The following is a 23,575-nucleotide window of genomic DNA, read 5'->3' as shown; positions in this document are numbered from 1 at the left end:
TGTTTCAGACATCTGTCACTATTACACCATTCTTTGCACACACGTTGGACAATGAACGATGATCCAGCAACAAAGCGGACAATTTCGTTCATGTCCAAGTAGTGTGTCAGCTACTTTTTACCATTTTGTCACATCCTCACATCGATCCATCTTACTGTGCCATAAATCGACTGTCGCACACACTAATTCAATGTGGTGTCTTTTACGTTAGCGGTGAAAGGTAACATCACCGCTTGGTACCATTTCTACACCATCTACAGTGGTGCATAGCAGCCAATATGTTGTCAGGTGACCTTGTGATGACTCAGACGATAGTGGCTTCGTCACTTGGAACAGTCTCAGCAACGAAAAGGACAACGAGATGAAGTTGTGTCTGTGTGAAGCTGACCAGAAATATCCCTATGAAAAGTAGCAACCACATAGAGAAGAAGTGTCTAAACCAGGTACATTCTGCAGACAAGAGTACTTCTGGCAAGAAACATCGGAAAGCAAGTCACAGACCCTTCTCCAGACAAAACCATGGCGCGAAAATAGGTCGTCACAAATGACGGCTTCACCCTTCATATGAAGCGAAATCTCTCATTTTCCGCTCCACTCACCTACGCGCAACACTTTGATCCAGAACCTGCTGTACCAGTCGATACCTCCAAATGCAGCTATAGCTGCAGCAGAAGTACCCGGTCAGCTCTCCGTGTTTCTGAAACTAACTATGTCTGCACTTCTATATTAGTACCACCAAAAAGAAAGTAGCTGTCGCCCTCAGAATATAATTAATAATGAATGTAACTGATACAACAGTGATTATGAAGTCACATAAGCAATTAGAGTACAATGTAAATTACAGGAAACAAAGTTGTTAGCAACACAGTAATTGTACAGAGCAATTGTACAATAAGTAAAATTATGCTCTAGAGAAATGGTTCCACACCCCACCGCTTTGCAAAGAATCTTCAGAGCTATTAATTTATACTCTCTTTGTCAGAAAATTTATAGAACATTTTTTGTTTTGAAATAGAAAATTTTACTTACCAAGCAGTAATCCACTTTCTCCAGCGTTTTTGGACTTGGAAGCAAGCAAGGAAATTTTCAGCTGCAGTGTTTGTAAGCTCATAAGTCACAGCCCATTGGATGTCTGCGATATCTTGGTGAAGTTTTCGCCTTTTCACTCGCGGAAAAAAAGGGGGAAGAGATAGGGCGAATATAGCAGATGCGAGATGGAAATTGCAGAATGTCTGGCCAGATACTTGGTAACAGGTAAAGCAGTACTGGTCTTGCATTGTGATGTAGTTAAAACGAGGGCGACGACGTCGCATTGCTTGTCGCAAACGTTTCAGACTTTGGCTCACTGTTTGATCCGGGGAAACATACTCATGGTGAACTAATCCTCTACTATCAAAGAATTCGATCAACATTGTCTTTGTTCTAGGACTCAGCCATTCAGCACTTTGACGTTTCGTGTGAAGATCGTACTGGTAGCACCAACTTTCAGCCCCAGCAATAATCTCAGACAGAAGTGTGGGATCACACACAACAGAAATTCTTCGTCTTTCTTGTTTCTGTTCGTCTGTTAGTGTGTGAGGGACGAGGTTTGGATTAATGTTCTCGTAAAACCTTATGACACAAATCAAAATTCAAATTAAGTTCTTGAGATATCGCATAGACAGTTACACGGCGGTGCACTTGCAATAACTGTCTCATATGCTCCACGTTTGCATCGGCATGCGCTGCAGACAGGCGACCAGCTCTGGGATCGACTTGCATTGAATGTCTGTCTTTACGAAACCTTCAGAGCAACTGGAAAGCACGACTTCTTAAAAGTGTCTCGCCTTCATATGTTTGCTTAATCATTGTCCACGTTTCACTATGGGTTATCCCAAGCTTAATGCAAACTTAATGTTCAATCTCTGCTCACAATAAGTATTTTAGTGTCACCGTAACTAATACGCCAAGAACCAGAAGCCGGTCATTGTGACCGAGCGGTTCTAGACGCCTCAGTCTGGAATCACGCTGCTGCTACGGCCGTAGGTTCGAGTCCTGCCTCAAGCATAGATATGTCCTTAGTTAGGTTTAAGTAGTTCTAAGTCTAGGGGACTGATGACCTCAGATTGTTCGTCCCACAGTGCTCAGAGCCATGAACCATTTTAAGAGCCAAAACAGTGAGTTGCTAAGCACAGCCCTGCCACCTAGCGGGTTTTCGGGGAAACATGCCCAAGGTCATTTCATGGACTCACACTTATTAAATATCTAACATAAAAAAGCATTTGTTCCCTTTTAGTATTGCAGACGCAGAAATAAAAAGAAAACTGTCCTGGAATTTATCTTACAAAGGGGGTTTGACCTTCTCAAGTTCACTTGTGTTCTGTAAGCACTAGGTGTACATAGTATATGTTTTCAAATGATAGGTCACGTTTAAGCATTCAGTGAACATTAACTATGTTCTAGCATTTCGCCGGCCGTGCGGTTCTAAGAGCTACAGTCTGGAGCCGAGCGACCGCTATGCTCGCAGGTTCGAATCCTGCCTCGGGTATGGATGCGTGTGATGTCCTTAGGTTAGTTAGCTTTAATTAGTTCTAAGTTCTAGGCGACTGATGACCTCAGAAGTTAAGTCACATAGTGCTCAGAACCATTTGTAGCACTTCGCGCATTGTCTGGCTTACACGCTTTATCCCTAAGGCCTCACTAAGGGGTGTGTCTGGCATGGGTACAAGACGTCTCCCACAGAAGGTACGCCTCTTTTAATTGTGCATCACTCGTACACTTGCTGCAGAGATAAACAAGAATCACTCTACTGACCTTGATCTTGCGTCAGATGTCCATAGGTTTAACAGCTTCACTACTCAAAAAATTTGCGATAGATCATTGCTTCAGCGTTGTGTAAGTACATAATTTGCAGGCAGACAATTTACACTGACAAAGCTTCGGCTACTGTGATGCAACAGCAGGCTGCCAACTATTGACCATTTCCCGAAACGCAAGAATAACTCCAAATTACAATTCGATAGTAGAATTTCAGGAATTTTACTGCACTGTTTTCATTTGTATCACACTCGTACATTGAAGTGATTATTGAATATTATCCGTTGTAACTACTCAGTATCGAGTGATATCGCAGTGACCATTTTGCTTTCGTCGCTGGTCAGAGCCGAATGGTTGCACTGCAACCTCCTACTGGTGTCATAGTGGTAATAGATTTACGTCTGTTGCGAAGTGCACGTCTATGAAAATGCCACCTGTAATAGTAAGCGATGAAGGTTAACGGTTTCTGAAATCAAACGAGGCAAAAGGAGTTGTCTGTGCTGAAGAGTTCACATTATTTTGTAAAACGTTGGCAAATGGACTGCGGAAGGGGGCTGTGGGAAGCTGAGTGACCCAGCTGCGTGGGCAGATCGCTGCGCAAACTGCAAACCGAGTGCGCCTAGAGTGCGTGTGAGAGGTTGGGGAAGGGAGGCGGGGTGGGGCTGAGTTAGCAGCGAGCAACTACCGAGCGCCGGAGTTGGCCGGCTTCGCCAAGTTGTGTGAGCCCTCGGGCAGAGTAGCGTGATCACCGTAGATGGCGTAAACTGGAGCGTCCTCTGCCACCAGCGTGACAACTCTGCCCCGGTTTAGACAGACAAGTGCCACTGCGCGAATAGGTGCTCACGGACATCCAGAGTTTGGCCCACAGATGCGGAGCTCGAGACTTCCATGCTTTCAGTATTTCACAGTACAGGACTGACGAAACATGGGGCTCAGTAGTTTTGTCCACACTGCTATTATGCCTCCGTCCCAAGTATTCTCCAAAATGCTAATCCCAACGAACAATCTTAAACACGAACTCACAGTGTCAGAGCGCTGTTTCATCCACGGACATTTCTTTACCTTACTGACATTACCTCTAATGAAGTAATAAATGTAAATCCTCCATTTTTGACTCTGTGATACACACGAGGCTTTTGATCAGGTATGACATTCAGCACTTGTAAAGGAACTGAAAATATTGTGATTTAATCGCAGAGGTGCTGAAAAATTGTTCCAGTGACACACCAGAGAAATATCTGGTAAACTTTTTATCTTTGAGAGGCATAGGAACAATTTCGTCCTTCGTTTTTTATTTCTGGTATGAACGACTTTTTTTTGTTCTGATGGGCTGGTGGGATGTCGTACTGTCTAATTACAAGTGTGTGTGTGTGTGTGTGGTAAATGAATGAGTTAAAAGACGCAAGATGTGTTTTATATTATTTTCATCGCACAACAAGCCTTATTCCCATGCCTATGGAGTATTTATGTTAAGCAGAGAAGGCGAGTTTTAGATGGAACCGAAGATCTTCAAAACGGCGCTGCTCAACAATAGAGGTACGTGATTGTGCTCTCTACTTTCCTTTCGTGGCCGCTAAAATTACTTCCGATTCGTTTTGCCGAGACATTCAGAACCTGCAATCTTCTTTTTCTTATAAAAATACTAGTCCGATGCAAAAGAAATACTCTTAGATTTAAATAATTGCCATTCTTTTACCCAGGCCACGGGGAATGATAGAACGTACGTGCCTCTACTCTGAATGTACGTTCGCAATCTCCGAGTGTGTTACGACGAAATTATTTCAGAATGAAAATTTCTCAACAGACCGCAACCACTCGCACGCGAATGTACGTACCCTCTGAATGTATCTAGTCAGTCACGCACGTTGTTCAAAAGCTTTACTTTTAATATTCAGTGGATTACATTTCCGAAATTAATTTTTGTTTATGCTGCAAATCGTACTTCACGCGAAGTATTTATTACGTAAGTTTCAGGCTCAATTTAATAAAGAAAAAGATTCCGAATAATAGAAATAAAGAATAACAATCAAACAAATCAAACCTAAATAAACAGAAAGAGGGAACGTTACACACTGTTCAAGCTACACAACTATGCATTCCCTTCGAACCATGTCCGCCTCACAGCATCCTTCCACCACCATTACAGCACATGCATCGCAGTTAAGCACATATAATGCAGCACTTTTCATCCTAAGGCCGGTATGCTTCGGGCCTCTGTTCTTTCGTCCCTATTACCTTCACCTTTCGTAAGCTGCGGTCCTGCTTCAACTAAAAAGAGAGTGTTAGCGCCAAGTGAGGAACACACTTTACGCCATGAAATCAGTAATTTCAAAAGCAATACCTATCGAACGAGCGGGCTCCGAGCGATATACTCATACATCGATTGCGAGACTCTTGGCGGCGAATACGGACATTGTTTATTGTGGTGAGTAGAGCGACGACAAAAGACGAACATTTACTAAGTTAACATTAATCACAAAGGAAACTAGTAATTTCACTTACTTTATTAGTCAGCAACGTCTTCCTGATCGACTGTTTCGCAGACTGTATATGTCGCTTGTTTCCCGTAACCCGGGTACACCCTAGAAATGTCTCTGATGAATTTTGGGAGGGTACCAACAGGTCGAATTTTCCCACGAAACCACAAATTGTGGAATAACACGTAACGGTCGACTCTATCTTTTAATCGATGATTTGACAGATTATCACAAGTGCTCTGTATTTTATGTGCGGACAGATGGATCGCGCGAAGAGGCAAATTCCACAGAAAGATTTACAATTGCATGTTGGCATTCACCTTTCTTCAAAGTGTTTTAATGCTTAAAGCCGTGTCTTACAAATCTGGTCCTGGCAAGATGAAGTACTTTATGAGAGACACTAAAGTTTTCTTGCCCTTCGAATATACACGAACTATGGAGCACTTCCGCTATTCCCTTTCAGTGCCTCCGAACATCCACATATGTTCAGTTTCATTTATTATGGGGTTGTCTTTTCTTGTACTTCTGAGCGGCTATATGTGATAAGTTGGATTTCAACTATCTTGTTTTTTTCACCTACAGGAACACGGTCATTCGTTACTTTAACATGGCAGACTTCTCGACAGAATCAATAGTAGTCACAATCGATGTTAGTTGATAATTAAGTTTCGGAAGCGTTCGCTTGCTGAGTGTAGTCTCTTACGTAACACGAAACTAAAATAATGCTCTTTCAATAGTACACTCACAACAGTCAAACCATTTGTTTTTCCGTATCGACGTCCTTTTCTGACACCATGCACAGCTGTCTCCATGACAATTCACAGAATTCACGTAATTCCTGAAACGGTCATTTGGCAACAATCCATATTATCAACAGAAATCCAAACAAGATTCCACACTACCCAATCGGTGAATTAGGTTTCTCCAGGTAAGTGTATCTGGACCCGAGAGTACAAAAGCTTCACTCATTCCTATTCCACACTACCCAATCGGTGAATTAGGTTTCTCCAGGTAAGTGTATCTGGACCCGAGAGTACAAAAGCTTCACTCATTCCTATTCACATTGCTGAACGCTACACGATGTTCACTTGGCAAGTCTCTGAAAACTTCCAGTATCTCCTGCCACGACCTCTATCGTATACCGTTCGGAGCCCGCATGTTCGGCAGACAATGCTTCTTGGTAATCACCCCGAAATCAACTACCACACAGTTATCGTGAATCAATGACAGCACGACCTGACCTTTTGACTAAATGTAAATGTCGTGTGAATTGGGTCTCCCGCCAAGTAGACCGTAAAAAAAAAAAAAAAAAAAGAAAAAGAAAAAAAAAAGTTCCAATGGCTCTGAGCACTATGGGACATAACTTCTGAGGTCATCAGTCCCCTAGAACTTAGAACTATTTAAACCTAACTAACCTAAGGACATTACACACATCCATGCCCGAGGCAGGATTCTAACCTGCGACCGTAGCAGGCCACGTGGTTCCAAACTGTAGCGCCACACAGGCCGGCGGTAGATCGTTCACCAGGTGCCAGTATTTCAATTTGACGCCACTTCGGCTACTTGTGATGATGATTAGAAAACACAACACCCAGTTCCTGAGCGAAGAAAATCTCCGATCCAGCCGGGGATCGAACACGGGCCCTTAGGATTGACATTCTGTCGCGCTGACCACACAGCTGCTGGGGGCGGACACTATTTGTCTATTGATAGAAGACAACTAGATCACGGGGAGGGACTATACAAACTAACATGAGCACAATGTTAGATTCCTGTGAAAGTCTAAACACGATAGCAATGATCGTATCAGTTAGTTTCAAAACAGACTGAAGAAATGCAAACCTGTGTTTACAGCATTTCTATACTTAGAGAAAGGTTTTGACACTGCTAACTGAAAGACGTTCTTTGAGGCTCGCAAGGTATCAGTGATAAATCACAGGGACACAAGATTATATACAACTTGCACAGAAACCAAACTGCAGTTGTAAGACTTCAGTGACTCGAAAGGGAAGCAGTAATTGAGATGGCAGAAGTAGAGAGAATATAAAATGCAGACTGCTAGTGACATGAAAGGCGTTTCTGAAAAAGAAAAAGTGTTGACAATCTAATGTAAATTTAAATGTTTTGTTAGTATTTTATAAAGGTATTTCTTTCGGGTGTAGACTTGTATATAAGTGGAACGTGGACGATGAGTAGTTATGTCGACAAGTCAATGGACGCTTTCAAAATGTGGTGCCAACGAAGAAGACTGTAGATTAGATAACATCGACTGTATGCCTAAAGAAGAGGTACCGAATTAAACTGAGGAGGAAAAGGAAATCGTGGCACAACTTGTCTAAAAGTGGGGACCAGTTGACCGAACATAATCTGAGGCTTCATGAATCGTCAGTTTGGTAGTGGAGGCTAAACTGTAGAGAGTGACCAAGGCTTGCGTACAGTAAGCAGATTAGAATGGATGTAGGATGCAGTATTACTTAGAGAAGAAGAGGCCTACGCAGTATATACTGTATGAACACAGTCTTCAGGCTGAAGGCCACAGCAAACAAATAGTGAGACGAACTGTATTTCTTGTTAATGCAATCCAGCAGCAAATAACATCACATTTTAATAGGTAGGCCAGCTGCGAATTTATTGCCGAAATATTTGTTTAATAAAGCTTCTATCGTATATCCATTATAATGTACACTCCTGGAAACAGTCAGCCGTGGAGCATATCGTGGGCAACTGTTCTGAACCTTTTTCGACGCTCCATCCCCTTCTGCGACGATATAAATTGGGTGAACCACTGAGTTTTAAATATACACGCCTGGAAATTGAAATAAGAACACCGTGAATTCATTGTCCCAGGAAGGGGAAACTTTATTGACACATTCCTGGGGTCAGATACATCACATGATCACACTGACAGAACCACAGGCACATAGACACAGGCAACAGAGCATGCACAATGTCGGCACTAGTACAGTGTATATCCACCTTTCGCAGCAATGCAGGCTGCTATTCTCCCATGGAGACGATCGTAGAGATGCTGGATGTAGTCCTGTGGAACGCCTTGCCATGCCATTTCCACCTGGCGCCTCAGTTGGACCAGCGTTCGTCCTGGACGTGCAGACCGCGTGAGACGACGTTTCATCCAGTCCCAAACATGCTCAATGGGGGACAGATCCGGAGATCTTGCTGGCCAGGGTAGTTGACTTACACCTTCTAGAGCACGGTGGGTGGCACGGAATACATGCGGACGTGCATTGTCCTGTTGGAACCAAGTTCCCTTGCCGGTCTAGGAATGGTAGAACGATGGGTTCGATGACGGTTTGGATGTACCGTGCACTATTCAGTGTCCCCTCGACGATCACCAGAGGTGTACGGCCAGTGTAGGAGATCGCTCCCTACACCATGATGCCGGGTGTTGGCCCTGTGTGCCTCGGTCGTATGCAGTCCTGATTGTGGCGCTCACCTGCACGGCGCCAAACACGCATACGACCATCATTGGCACCAAGGCAGAAGCGACTCTCATCGCTGAAGACGACACGTCTCCATTCGTCCCTCCATTCACGCCTGTCGCGACACCACTGTAGGCGGGCTGCACGATGTTGGGGCGTGAGCGGAAGACGGCCTAAGGGTGTGCGGGACCGTAGCCCAGCTTAATGGAGACGGTTGCGAATGGTCCTAGCCGATACCCCAGGAGCAACAGTGTCCCTAATTTGCTGGGAAGTGGCGGTGCGGTCCCCTACGGCACTGCGTAGGATCCTACGGTTTTGGCGTGCATCCGTGTGTCGCTGCGGTCCGGTCCCAGGTCGACGGGCACGTGCACCTTCCGCCGACCATTGGCGACAACATCGATGTACTGTGGAGACCTCACGCCCCACGTGTTGAGCAATTCGGCGGTATGTCCACCCGGCCCCCCGCATGCCCACTATACCCCCTCGCTCAAAGTCCGTCAACTGAACATACGGTTCACGTCCACACTGTCGTGGCATGCTACCAGTGTTAAAGACTGCAATGGAGCACGGCAAACCGGCTGACACTGACGGCGGCGGTGCACAAATGCTGCGCAGCTAGCGCCATTCGACGGCCAACACCGCGGTTCCTGGTGTGTCCGCTGTGCCGTGCGTGTGATCATTGCTTGTACTGCCCTCTCGCAGTGTCCGGAGCAAGTATGGTGGGTCTGACACACCGGTGTCATCTCTACTACTTACTGAAAACAGCCTTATGTATAGGGGAAAGTTTCAACTTGAGCGCAGTTTTCTTAGGCGACTGTCAGCAAATAATAAAGTTGAACTACTGTTTCGGCCACTCTCCCATTTGTGGCATTTTCCATAATACATGTATTCCTTCGTGGACCAACATCAAATGACTGGTTACCTGTTATCCATGACTTTCGAATGCAGTTCTCAAACAGTGTAGATGTCATCGCTGGCAAATACATCCTAGTGCAGTTCTTCATATGCTGCCATACGTTTTTTGTGCAATGGAGGCTTCTCTGCTGACTTGAAACATTAAATGACTATTCTCAGGCCTACTAAAGAGTGCATTAATGCAGTTTGAAACTATTTTCAATTAACTTTTGTGTCGGGAAAGCAGGTTAATCAAAAAATAAATTCGGCGTTTTGGCAACCAATTACCGAATTGGCAACAGGATCATAACTAAAGTGGTATCTGCGCAACTAATTATTATGATTGTTCCTTCATAACTACTTCCAAGGCTGGGATTAGTGAGACTTGATGGATATTGAAGACCATGCACAGAACACTATCTTTGGTGCTTTATGCCAAGGTGTTTGGCACAAAGATTCGATCAGAGATGTAAAATGTTTCGGTAAAATAAATGGACTTACCAGAAGCTATATAACCTGCCTGTAAAGACTATTTTAGCGATGCTGGAAAGAGTAATTGGCAATCTGGAGTTGTTACAAGAAATTGTAAAGTATTTTAAACGTTACAAATAAATAAAATATCTGAAAGCAAAACGAAATAACTAATAACAAATTTGTTTACGTGGACATAATAAGCAACAAGCACAGAAATATTCGTTTCGTAAACAATAAGCACCTTTTTCTTGCTGTGATATATTTTGTTTCTTCCAGACGCGTTTCGTTTTTTATTTTAAGGGATTTCCAGTGGGATCTTAGCGATATTTATTTTTTATTACTTTACGTGGATCGAGTTTTTGTCTGGGATCTGTGTTTACTCTGATCTGGTCGCAGGCTGTAGGTCTCACATAACTTCACTTACGAAGCATAAGCACATTTTCATGTTATAACCCAATTTTATTCACAATTTTCATGTTCTTTTCGCTAATTGGTGTGGAGTGCTATTATTCTTCCGTCACTAGCTGCGGAAATTTTATTAAAAACTGATTTCAAGTTTAACTACTGCATGTTCAATTTATATCTTTTCTTATTCTGTTTGTTCATGTACATATTCCAATGTTGTTATTGTTGTTGTTGTTGTTGTTGTTGTTGTTGTAGTCTTCAGTCCTGAGACTGGTTTGATGCAGCTCTCCATGCTACTCTGTCCTGTGCAAGCTTCTTATTCTCCCAATACCTACTGGAGCCTACAGCTTTCTGAATCTGCTTAGTGTATTCATCTCTTGGTCTCCCTCTACGATTTTTACCCTCCACGCTGCCCTTCAGTAACTAAATTGGTGATCCCTTGATGCCTCAGAACATGTCCTACCAACCGATCCCTTCTTCTGGTCAAGTTGTGCCACAAACGTCCCTTCTCCCCAATCCTATTAAATACCTCCTCATTAGTTATGTGATCTACACATCTAATCTTCAGCATTCTTCTGTAGCACCACATTTCGAAAGCTTCTATTCTCTTCTTGTCTAAACTATTTATCGTCCGTGTTTCACTTCCATACATGGCTACACTCCATAAAAATACTTTCAGAAACGACTTCCTGACACTTAAATCTATATTCGATATTAACAGATTTCTATTCTTCAGAAACGCTTTCCTTGTCATTGCCAGTTTACATTTTATATCTTCTCTACTTCGACCATTATCAGTTATTTTGCTCCCCAAATAGCAAAACTCCTTTACTACTTTAAGTGTCTCATTTCCTAATCTAATTCCCTCAGCATCACCAGACTTAATTCGACTACATTCCATTATCCTTCTTTTACTTTTGTTGATGTTCATCTTATACCCTCCTTCCAAGAAACTGTCCATTCCGTTCAAAATCTCTTCCAAGTCCTTTGCTGTCTCTGACAGAATTACAATGTGAGTGGCGAACCTCAAAGTTTTTATTTCTTCTCCATGGTTTTTAATACCTACTCCGAGTCCGCATCTCGTGGTCGTGCGGTAGCGTTCTCCCTTCCCACGCTTGGGTTCCCGGGATCGATTCCCGGGGGGTCAGGGATTTTCTCTGCCTCGTGATGACTGGGTGTTGTGTGATGTCCTTAGGTTAGTTAGGTTTAAGTAGTTCAAAGTTCTAGGGGACTGATGGCCATAGATGTTAAGACCCATAGTGCTCAGAGCCATTTGAACCACCTACTCCGAAGTTTTCTTTTGTTTCCTTTACTGCTTGCTCAATATACAGATTGAATAGCATCGGGGGGAGGCTACAACCCTGTCTCACTCCCTTCCCAACCACTGCTTCCCTTTACTGTCCCTCTACTCTAATAACTGCCATCTGCTGTTATTGCCAACATGACGAAATATATGCTGAAAACTAAAGTCTGTTCATTTATTTTCTCTTCATATGTTTGTTTGTGTATGTGTGCAAGTGTGCAGCCCGTCGGGGCGATTGTAGAAAGTTTAATCTGAATGTAAGACCTGTCAGAGTGGTTGAAAGTTTTCGTGTTCAGGTTATTGTTTTGTTTAAAGTGTTTTGTGGTGCGGTTCATCTAAGAGTCAGGCAAAGGTGTTGGGTGCTAATACCCTGATGATAATCATCTGTTGAAGTATTATTCTACTATTTCATCTTTTAATGTAAGCAGTGAGTCTGCTCTTACATGAAACCCTCCACTAAACATTTAATACCAAAACTCAAATCAGCTGAACACAAGAATTTTCAACCACTCGCTGACAGCTACTGCATTCACATTCAACTTAGTGTAACTCACACTGGAGAACAGAACTGAACAGATGTTAGTTCTCAGCTTATAACTCGTTATATTAGCAATATGTACATAAACAAACAAAATAGGAAGGGAGAAAGTGAGGACATAGTAGTTACAACTTTATATCACAGTTTATGGTAAAATGTCTACAGCTCGTGACAAAAGAATAATAGTGCTCCACACCAATTAGCGCAAACAACATGAAAATTGTGAATAAAAATGTGCCAACGTGAAAATGGGCTTATGTTTCGCAAGTTAAGTTTCAGTGAGACCTCCAGCTTGTGACCAGATGAGAGGAAACAGTAAGATTTTAACTGCTTTATAATATACAAATATCACACATCAAAACAAAATTGAATTATTCTAGATTCCACTGGAGGTGCCTTAAAGTAAAAGGCGAAACGCGCCTGGAACAAATAAAATACATGTTTGTTACGAACAGGAGGAAATAATGAATTTCCGGGTTCCCGGGATGGATTCCCGACGGGGTCAGGGATTTTCTCTGCCTCGTGATGACTGGGTATTGTGTGATGTCCTTAGGTTATTTAAATTTAAGTAGTTCTACGTTCTAGGGGACTGATGGCAATAGATGTTAAGTCCCATAGTGCTCAGAGCCATTTGAGCCGAATAATCAGTTACGTCTAATGATGTCGAAGGAAATTATTTTCGGTTTAACTTCTGTAGGTATATATAGAATATTGTAAATATTAATGTGTTTCATGTCACTGTAATTCTCATTTCACTGGCTATTAAATGCCGTGTAAATAAATAATCCACCGTGAAAGGCTTTAGTTACTTTCACATCTCGATAGGTAAACAGAATTTTTTACTTATCATGCAATAAAACACGTGACTCTCTGCCAGCTATCAACTGCAAAAAAAACCACGTTTCGACATCTTGAACCGTTTAGGCAGTTTGGAGCTGATATAACCACAGGGTTTACGACGAGCTGGGTGAAGTATCGGTCGCATCACGAGCGACTGACGCGCGGCTACCACGCGGCCCGTCCATCGACATGTCACCCAATGTCTCACAAACGATGATTGCTATCGTTCTGTTCTCAGCTTAAAAAATAATTTCGAAATGTTGACTAAATTTCATACGCAATAATGTATTACTTAAAATGAACTACAGGCAAAGGCTACGCAATGCGTTTTCACCTCGGGACAATGAATAAAATTTTGTGTAGTGATTTACCTACAAGTGGTACCGCACGTAACCATGACGAATAATTTAAAAAAATTCAGTCCTTTATCGAGCGAAAACATCAGGCTGTAAGATGTAGAACCATCAAATTTTTTTCCAGAATAGTTTACTTGAAATTAGATAAGAAGTATTTCATAGCTACAACCGCTTCCGCAACAGCGCTTCGGCGAAATTCCATGTGGCCGAAGGTTTGTGTACCTGACGTCACGTTCTATGATTGGCGGCATGGACCTGCAGCATAGCACCGCAGACGGCGTTTCCATGGCAACGAAATCCTGCTGCCGGGTTTGACGCAAGGCAGTCCAAGTGGGAACCGGCATCATGCAAGCGTGTTAGCAGAAGGCAAAATGTGGGGCTGTAAATAGGGCGAAGGAATCGTCGAGTGGTGCAGCCGGACCAAACAAATATTGGTGTACCAGTTACCACTTGGAACAACCCCTTCCTACCGCGGTAAATGGAAATGCCATGTGGCTAGGGCCTCCCGAAGGATAAACCGTACGCCTGGTGCAAGTCGCCGGCCGGAGTGGCGGTGCGGTTCTAGGCGCTACAGTCTGGAACCGAGCGACCGCTACGGTCGCAGGTTTGAATCCTGCCTCGGGCATGGATGTGTGTGATGTCCTTAGGTTAGTTAGGTTTAATTAGTTCTAAGTTCTAGGCGACTGATGACCTCAGATGTTAAGTCGCATAGTGCTCAGAGCCATTTGAACCATTTTTTGGTGCAAGTGTTTCGAGTTGACGGGACTTCGGTGACTTGTGTGTCGACGGGGATGAAATGATAAGGACAACACAATACCTAGTCACTGAGTAGAGGAAATCTCCGACCCAACAAGGATTAGCAACCGGACCATGCACCGTTGTGACAACTTTAACATTCAGTCCTGTCTGTTCACTGCTTCAGCCGGAACTTCAAACTCTATAGGTCTGTAGTTGGTTTCTTACCTTGCGTTTGTTGGCGGCGCCGAAAGATCTGTTTATTCATAGTTCGGCGTTAAATTGCTCCCGGCCGTTAATTTGTTCTTCAATCATGAACCGGAATTAGATATTATTGGCCCTAGGTTTAAACTGGCCATTTATTCTACTGAGTACTGGAGTGTGGCCGGCCTGTGTGGCCGAGCGGTTTATGCGCTACAGTCTGGAACCGCGAGACCGCTATGGTCACAGGTTCGAATGATGCCTCGGGCATGGATGTATGTGATGTCCTTGGATTACTTAGGTTTAAGTAGTTCTCAGATCTAGGGGACTGATGACCTCAGATGTTAAGTCCCATAGTGCTCAGAGTCATTTGAACCAAGTACCCTAGTGTACCATTAGAATCAATTTGATTGGTAGAGTGAGGCTTAATGTGCTCATTAAGCACGTACGGTGTTAAGATTTTTATTATTTGAATACTGTTAGTTATCCTATTCAGTGATGTACTTAATGCTGTTCAATTAGGGTACCTTCATAACCACAGTTTCATGAAAATTTCTTTCCAGCAGTTTTATGCTTGTGCCTGGTTTACCAAGTCTTGTTGTTGTTAAGTATATTCGTGCCTCCGTACTAATGTAAATGCGAAGGTAACTCTGTGTGTTACCCTTTCACGACAGAACCGTTGAACCGATTTTTCTGACTTTTGGCATGGCGTTAGTTTGAACGTCAAGAAAGAACATACGCTACTTTAGAAAATGTGTAGTAAAATATATTTATTGATTTGAAAAATACAACGCGAAATATGGAAAATAAATCCTCTTTGGAAAAGCCATTTACTCTTTGACTTCTGAACTTTATAACATTTGTGTAAACGCTTTTATTGTTTGATGTGTTCTGTATAATATATTCAACATATTGAATACAATGTTTATACAATACTCTACGCGTTTAAAGCACACTTCTGCACGAATATCTGTCACAAGCATTTTAGCCGGTTAGCATCGCGCGCCTCATACCTTCTCATTTGCAGCAGCTGCTGCTTCTGGTCATTTGGGTAGCGTTTCTGGTTTCCGATCATTGGGTCATTGGTTCGATTCTCTTCCACAACGGTTTTTTCTCCGCTCACAACTATGTGTGTGTATGTGTGTTGTCCTCATCATCGACGCGCAAGTCAGCGAAATGGCGTCAAATAAAGACTTATACCAAGTGCCTAAACATCCTGACCTGGGTCTCCCGGCCAATAAAGCCATACGCACATCTCGTTACATTTTACTAATATGCGAGCGTAGATGCGGGTAACAGCTAGTACTATATATACGCCAGATGGCATTACGACATTTCATTGCGGATGCACAATAGTATCCGACCCGTTGCGGGAATGCAGTTAGGCTGCGAGCAAATGGATTAATCGATAGGGTGCGCTACCTTTCAGCATGCGGCATATGGAGATTTAGGTGGGGCGATGCGACCGCTCGGCTGAAGCTCGACTGCTGGTGCACCGCAAATTTCGTCTGGTCCCGCTGAGTTCGCTCAATGGTCCACTGCGGCTAATTGTCGGACATTTATTTCGCCTCGTTGGTTTTGGTTTACTGTTCAACAGTTAATAGCTATTGTCTCTAGATACAAGCACTATTGATTTAATTTACTGTTATCCTTACTTTCAAATGATACACTACGAGTTCAATTTTCAGACAGAGCAGAATGCTAGCCATTCATTAATATTAAAGACAACTAGGAGACAATTAATCGGAAAATGAGGGTTGTAGGAACATTGCGAACAAAAAATTCGAGCGCAATGGAAAGCTTGGAAAGCTTAATCTCGATGACGAAAGGACAAATTTCACCGTTTACATTCATACTCAGAAAGCTTTGGTGCTCATACCACACATTCATATCCGACAATGAACTGCCCACGCGTTTGCAATAGAGAACAGTCTGGTTCACACAAAAATGGTAGCTTAGATTACAAACACTTTCTGATAGTACGTAACTTGTACGTTTTCAGGTATTACAGTAACGAAATTCACCCATGAGCTTCGATTGATCACTTCCTATATTCTTAAGCACCGAACTGGCCACCTGAACAAAAATTATAATTTCTCTGCGATTATTTGGAAAATGAACCTGCAGCAAATATGCGCTTAGTAATAAGGTATTGCCAAAGCGTAAATTATATCTGCCGAGCATTTTTGTCTGGTCGGCTAAAACATAGGGCTATAATGTTACGAAGCTTTGAACAGTATGACTTCTCTAGCCTAACCAAATACTTTGGAGACATGGTACGAAGAAATCGTACATACCAAACCCATATAGTCCGTCGGAGAAAATTCGGATTCGTTTAAAAAAGCTACCTACACATTTGAGACGTGTAATTTTGGCCAACAGACGTAAAGATGATTTAGAAGCAGATTTAGAAGCATTTTGTACAACATGAAAAACAACTCTATGGGAACTCGCATAACAAACACAGCTACAGAATCAATTAGAGACGGGATAAGAGACATCGTCCGTATAAAGCTCAATTCTCGCAGTTAAAAAAATATATATTGTTCTCATAGAAGTACTTTCCGGACCTACGAATATAAACATAATTAAAGTACAACTAAAGTAACAATCATCTTATCAATAAAAATAATTAAATACTCTTAGTCAGTAATGATACGAATGCGGGCAGAGAAAATCGGCGAAACAAATTGGCACAATAGCAACTGTGCAAATAGCAACAAACACAGTCACAATATTTAATGCCATCATTGACAGCGGCAAAATTCTGGAAGGACAAGCCTAAGGCGACATATAGAAATATAAATGAAGTCAGATCACCAAATCCAAGAGATAATCAACGACAATGAAGCAATTACTCCGGCAGCGAATAATACTCTGTATCATACAAAACACGACGCAGCGGCAGCAAATCAGCGAACATCGAACGGAGACAAGCGGGAGGAGAGCAATCAATCAGGTAACGTTGTCATAACAAGACATATCAACGTAACAACTGCGAGCAGCTTCAAGCGGTTATGCGTGCAGTTGAGACAGTACAACCTTTCCCTTATTTCTTATATCTGTCTTCCTCGATTCCGGGTTGAGGGGATATTCGAAAAATGGCATAACTGTCGTGTTCCTGCTAATCGGAATTAATGAGGAATCACACATCTTCAGATTAGCTAGTGGCTGGAGGCAGGATTACTTAAGAGCGCACCGAGCAAGGTGGCGCAGTGGTTAGCACACTGGACTCGCATTCGGGAGGACGACGGTTCAATCCCGCGTCCGGCCATCCAGATTTAGGTTTTCCCTAAATCACTCCAGGCAAATGCCGGGATGGTTCCTCTGAAAGGGCACAGCCGACTTCCTTCCCCATCCTTCCCTAATCCGATGAGACCGATGACCACGCTGTCTGGTCTCCTTCCCCCAACCAACCAACCTACCAAACAACTTAAGACCGTGGAGTGCTTAGGAACCCGACGGTGGCCGGCAGTCCAACACCCCACCAGGCAAATAGCCCACACTCCGCACCTTTGTCAAGCCACGTAGAGTAATAGGACACATCACCACTACAGACATCCGGCGCAGCGCAGACGAGAAGTCATCAGCCGCTAACTTATAGATCAAAAGAGCGCTTCAGCTCGCATCCAGACTTGGACTATCCGAACTGACAGATACATCAGATGAGGACCAGACAGCACCAAAGAAGACTCGACACACAGAAGGTACAGACATGGAATAAGACATACCCGAAAGTAACACCCCGAACAAGACCGGTAATATTAACACCAAACAAATTTACTCCGCTGAGCGCTGAACAAGCCGAAAGGGAGGTCGCATCTCCTCAGCTGCAGCCGACTAATCAACACAAATTATATTAAATACCATTTTGAGTCCATCACTAATCAACTAAGTGCCCTACGATTTTTGACGGAAACAAAATATCATTTTATATGCATCTGGACGCAGACCACGGAGCGGACTTGCAGCATGGCACGTGGCAGCGGCAGTAGTTCAACATTAAAAAAGCTCTGTTCGACATGGGCAAACCGCGACGCAGAACCGGCTATGACCGCTCCGCAGACGGCGTTTCCATGGCAACGAAATAGCTGCAAAGGAAAGCTTTACCATCACCAAGGTACTTCACACATCGCAGGCCCCGGGAGGCAACAGATCTGGGAAACAAGGCGACAACTCCCTGCAGTTCCATACCTCCACTTTAGCCTTTATAATTAAGTTACAATCATGATCTGGAATCCCTTTTACACAACTATGACAAAACTGGCTCAACAGTTCAACATCTAGCACTTTGCCAGTATCAACGGATGTTGCTGTAACAACACTATTCAATGAAGTGTGCCCTCTTTTTTACAAGGTTCCATCAAAAGCGGCCACTGTGTCACTGTCACCATCATTTTCGATAATAGATTCTTCTGCAGCACTTTTCATTGATGATACTGCAACTTCTTTTACAGCCCCAACCAGTAAGACATAATATCTCTCAAATTTTGCTGAATGAAGTGGAAGATTCATCACTGCACAAAGTGTTCTTCTGCCTTTTGTCCCCTACCAATGCAGCGCATGCCATATGCTACCCTCACATTCACATCATAACCTTTGTTTACGATTTTAGATTTCATGCAAGATTTCATTCGCTGCATATCACAGGTAAGTACGTACCAAGGCCTTTCCTGGCACTCTCATCTTCCTCCACAGAAACACACTTCACACCAGAGCAATGCTTTTACATAACATTGTCCAATATTAACTGAGCAGTAAGTTAACATAAACAATAATATGACACGAACCTTCAGTTTTCACAGCCTCCAATTTCATTAGCATAAAAAAAAACAAGTTTATTTATTGAAGCACTCGTCGGTGGTTTCTTTAACGGCTTTGAGAGGTTGGAGTCTTGAGCCACTTGTCTAACATTTGTTGTAACACCCTTTACTGTGTATTTGCTGCCCTGGTGAGTTTACGGTTGAAGCATGAAATCCGGGCATCTTGTACGATAATATGTCAGAAACGAAAACTAAACACAACCAAATGAAAATATTTTCCAAATTCACAACACCACAGTGCAAGCTTTTCAAAACAGAGAACCAACAAAATCCGCCATCAAAACAATGCACGTCGATAGCAGCAGAGAAAGTATCGATATCAGTAGTCCTTTGTTTCACGTATGACAATCTCTGGTGCAAATATAAACATTCGATTTCTACAGAACGAAATACACTTACGTATGACAGAAGAATTCTGTGCAAAGTGGTGTGGCATTGAATCTTGGTACACTTAAGACCAAATGACGTTTCTTAGAATCCCTCTAATATATATGTCATATGATGATGATGATGTCCTATACTCCGAGGAGCGTAGGGGACGATCCAGGAGACCTGCACCGACGTACTAGCCAAGGTCCTAGTGGAGGGGTTTGCCACTGCCTTCCTCCGGCCGTAATCGTGATGGACGATGAGGACGACACAACAATACCTAGTCATCATGAGGCAGGAAAGATCCCTGACCCCGCCGGTAATCGAACCCGGGACCCCGTGCGCGGGAAGCGAGAAAGCTTCCGCAAGAACACGAGCTGCGGACTATGTTATATACATCAAACTATTAAGGAAGATGTGTGCTACAAAATAGGCATATTTTTGAAAATCGATTTTTAAAATTTTTTGACGTCCTACCCCCCTTAAACAAATCCGAATTGTCTCCGACGGACTGTATGGGTTTGGGAAGTACTGTTTTCTGCGTGACACATCTTCAAAGAATTTTGCTGTGCTAGAAAAATCAAAGTTCCGTAACATCATAATGCTATGTTTTACCTAATCGTATGTAGTCTGAGACATTTACGCTTTGCCAATCTCTCATTATTGAGCGCCTTCTTGCTGCAGGTTCATTTTCCAAATAACCGCAGAGAAATTCTTTGTTCATGTAACCAGTTCGGTGGTAAAGGATATAGGGACAGATCAAACCAAGCTTGTGCATCTAAGCATTATCTCCCTACTCCAACATCCATTAATTTCTCTTTGATTAAGGTCTGTTGTGACTTTCGATCTATTCTTCAGAAACGCAGCGTATAGTTTGCAAACAATCTGTGAAACACTTATCCTCTTGTAGTTTCCGCGACCCATTCTGTGTAAACACGGTGAGGTAAAGAAAACATGAGTTGGGTTGAGTCAATTGGCACGTGGAGACTTAACATGCGTTCCAGCAGCTTTCATAAAGACAGTGTGTCTTACAAAGGAACGTACATTCTTTGAAATTTAATAACTGAGGAAGTATTAATGATAATCTGATGCAATTATAATTATTTGATGTGTGTTGGCATTAATTTGTTTTTCCTTCGTTTATTTTCAGTTAAAAGTAACTACAATTAATAATAAGATGCTACGAAACATGTCCTTGGAGAAAAGAATGTGTAATTTGAACTGATGTGTTAAACGCGGAAAGATGAAACAAGTGCAGAACACGATGGCGGACAGAGGTTGATACTAAGCCACCATCACGTCTAACAATACGAAACTATGTGACCAATTTGAGAGGGAAAGAAGTATTGCGTGGCAGGAGGAAATCAACAGCAGACGAAAGAGGGGCGGACACAATTGTAACATCTTACAAGTGATCCTCAAAGAAGGCCGTACGGAAAGCAGCGGGCGTATCAGGTGTAGTTAATCAAGTGTTCATCGCATTTTAAACCTAGAAAACTGAAAATCCTACATTATCCGGTATCTTCGCGCAGTGAATCAGGATTTGCGATAGGGTTTGTGATAGGATTTGCGATAGCGAACAGATGATTGATACCACTGTTTGGCCTGCTGATGCGACGTTGTAAGGGGTTCGCCACCCTGCTGGAGCAAATGTAATTTCGATGTACTGCTTACGCGCTGCCTGTGACAGAAAATATCTTTGCTGCAATAGATTCGCAGGTCAGAACAGTCTCGGCAGCAATCACAGTCGTTCGCTGCTACAGGGCAGTTGTAGTCAGCGCAGTTCATAGCCATGTATTGTAAGGTAAATTTTACTATTTTTATTGGCATGCACGTAGTTAAGTCTCTTGTCTGATATGTTAATCTGAATTTGTTTCAATCTTTCTATGATTCGTCAGCACCAATTGACCCAGATTTGTAATATTCATTTTTTCATATAATACATTGCAGATCTTTATTGACAAAGTAAAAAATTTTGAGAATATAATTTTTACGAGTCTACAGAGAAAGGAAGGAACAATTTTACCTTAAGTCATTACCAGTCCTGATCCTGTTATTTATTTAAATTTAAATATTTCAGAAATTTTCTTAGCTCATAGTCATGTGTTCTTTAGTAATCAGACGACCAGCTGTGCAGCTATGCCAATAAGCAAAGTTAGTTTTTCTAATAATTCAGATCTCAGACAAACGTTGTCGAATATTAGAAGATAGGCTAGCATTGCACTAAACTGGGCCATTCACAAGTAGATATACAGACAGTGTTATCCGGCGACACCATCATGAGGTAAGAAATTTTCAGTTTATTCAAACTGATTTCACAGGGCCAGTCAACGTTTGAATTCAATGGAACTGTCAGTCGCCATAACTGCTTGGTACTGGGCAAAAGATAACCCCTTGTTAGAGCTGAGTATCCATCCACATGTCCCCATCTAACGCTGATGGATTTGTTTCATTCGGGAACTCTGAAAGACACTTTCTACTCCGTATAGCCACGTACGCTCGTTGACATGAAATAGGCTGCTGTGACTGCTGTGAATCACTTCCAATGGCAACTATAACACACATAACACATTTGTGTCGGTCTACTCCGCCGCGTTGCGAAAGTTGCATTGCTGCCGATGGAGGACATGTTGAATACCTTCAACAGTGAAACATGATCAGACCTTCTGTGTGACATAAAATTCACAGTTTTCCTATTTTTGTTCGAGTTATTAAAATTCAAACAGTGTGCGAGACCCTGTATTTGCACTCGAATATTACGTTCGTCCTACGACCATTCTCAGGGAAAGTATCTCTCCCCTGCCTTTAACGAAATGCCGCCGACGGCAAACTCAATCGCAAACACACGGAAGGGTATATGGACAACGACAAAGTTTGACGTATTTCAGTTTATGGTCGAGTTAGATCGAGATATTGTTGCAGGTGCTTCCGCTGCTAAATCCCCGATAAACCACCTTGTGTGCTCAGAGGCAGTACTTGGATTAATAGTGTTGGCCATACATTGGCGTGGAGTCCTTAGCGGAACAGGTAGGGCGCACCGCAGGCGGTAGATTCACTGAAGCCAGCGACGTGGGCGGGCGCTATTGTTGACCCGTGGCGCGGTATTCCAGGCCGGCGCTTAACTGCACCAGGGGGGCCAACTTGATGGCGTTCCGGCGCCAGCCTGCGGCTGCCGCTGCGCCCTGAAACTGCAGCCTCCGTGGTTCTCCACGTCTCACTGCTGTGTCTCCAGGTTCTGAGCAGCGTTCTGAAAATATTCCTCCGTCCCGCCTCAGTGAGAAGAATAAATACCTTTGCGTAGGGTCCAACAGTCCATTCACTGTTCCTGCCGTTCCTGCTATTCTCAGGAGCTCTATTTTTCCAAACATTCTGGGACAATAATGGCATTAAAACAGAGGATGAGAAGCGTAAAGCTGAAATACTAAACACCTTTCTCCATAGCTGTTTCACAGAGGAAGACCGCACTGTACTTCCTTCCCTAAATCCTCGTACGAAAGAAAAAAATGGCTGACACCGAAATAAGTGTCCAAGGAATAGAAAAGCAACTGAAATCACTCAACAGAGGAAAGTCTACTGGACCTGGGGGATACCATTTCGATTCTACACAGAGTGCGCGAAAGAATATGCCACCCTTCTAACAGCCATGTACCGCACGTCTCTAAAGGAACGGAAGGTTCCAAATGATTGGAAAAAAGCACAGGTAGTTCCAGCTCTCAAGAAGGGTCGTCGAGCAGATGCGCAAAACTATACTTCTATATCTCTGACATCGATCTGTTGTAGAATTGTTTGCTCGCGCATCATCTCATTTCTGGAAACCCTGACTCTACTCAGTAGGAATAATCATGGTTTCCGGAAACAGCGATCGATTGAGATCCAACTCGCTTTATTTGTTGATGAGAAGGTAGATCCCATTTTCCTTGACTT

The sequence above is a fragment of the Schistocerca gregaria genome, chromosome 2 (genome assembly GCF_023897955.1).
Source record: "Schistocerca gregaria isolate iqSchGreg1 chromosome 2, iqSchGreg1.2, whole genome shotgun sequence".
Lineage (NCBI taxonomy): Eukaryota > Metazoa > Arthropoda > Insecta > Orthoptera > Acrididae > Schistocerca > Schistocerca gregaria.
The sequence above is the reverse complement of the archived record's forward strand: the minus strand, read 5'-3'. Positions refer to the sequence as shown.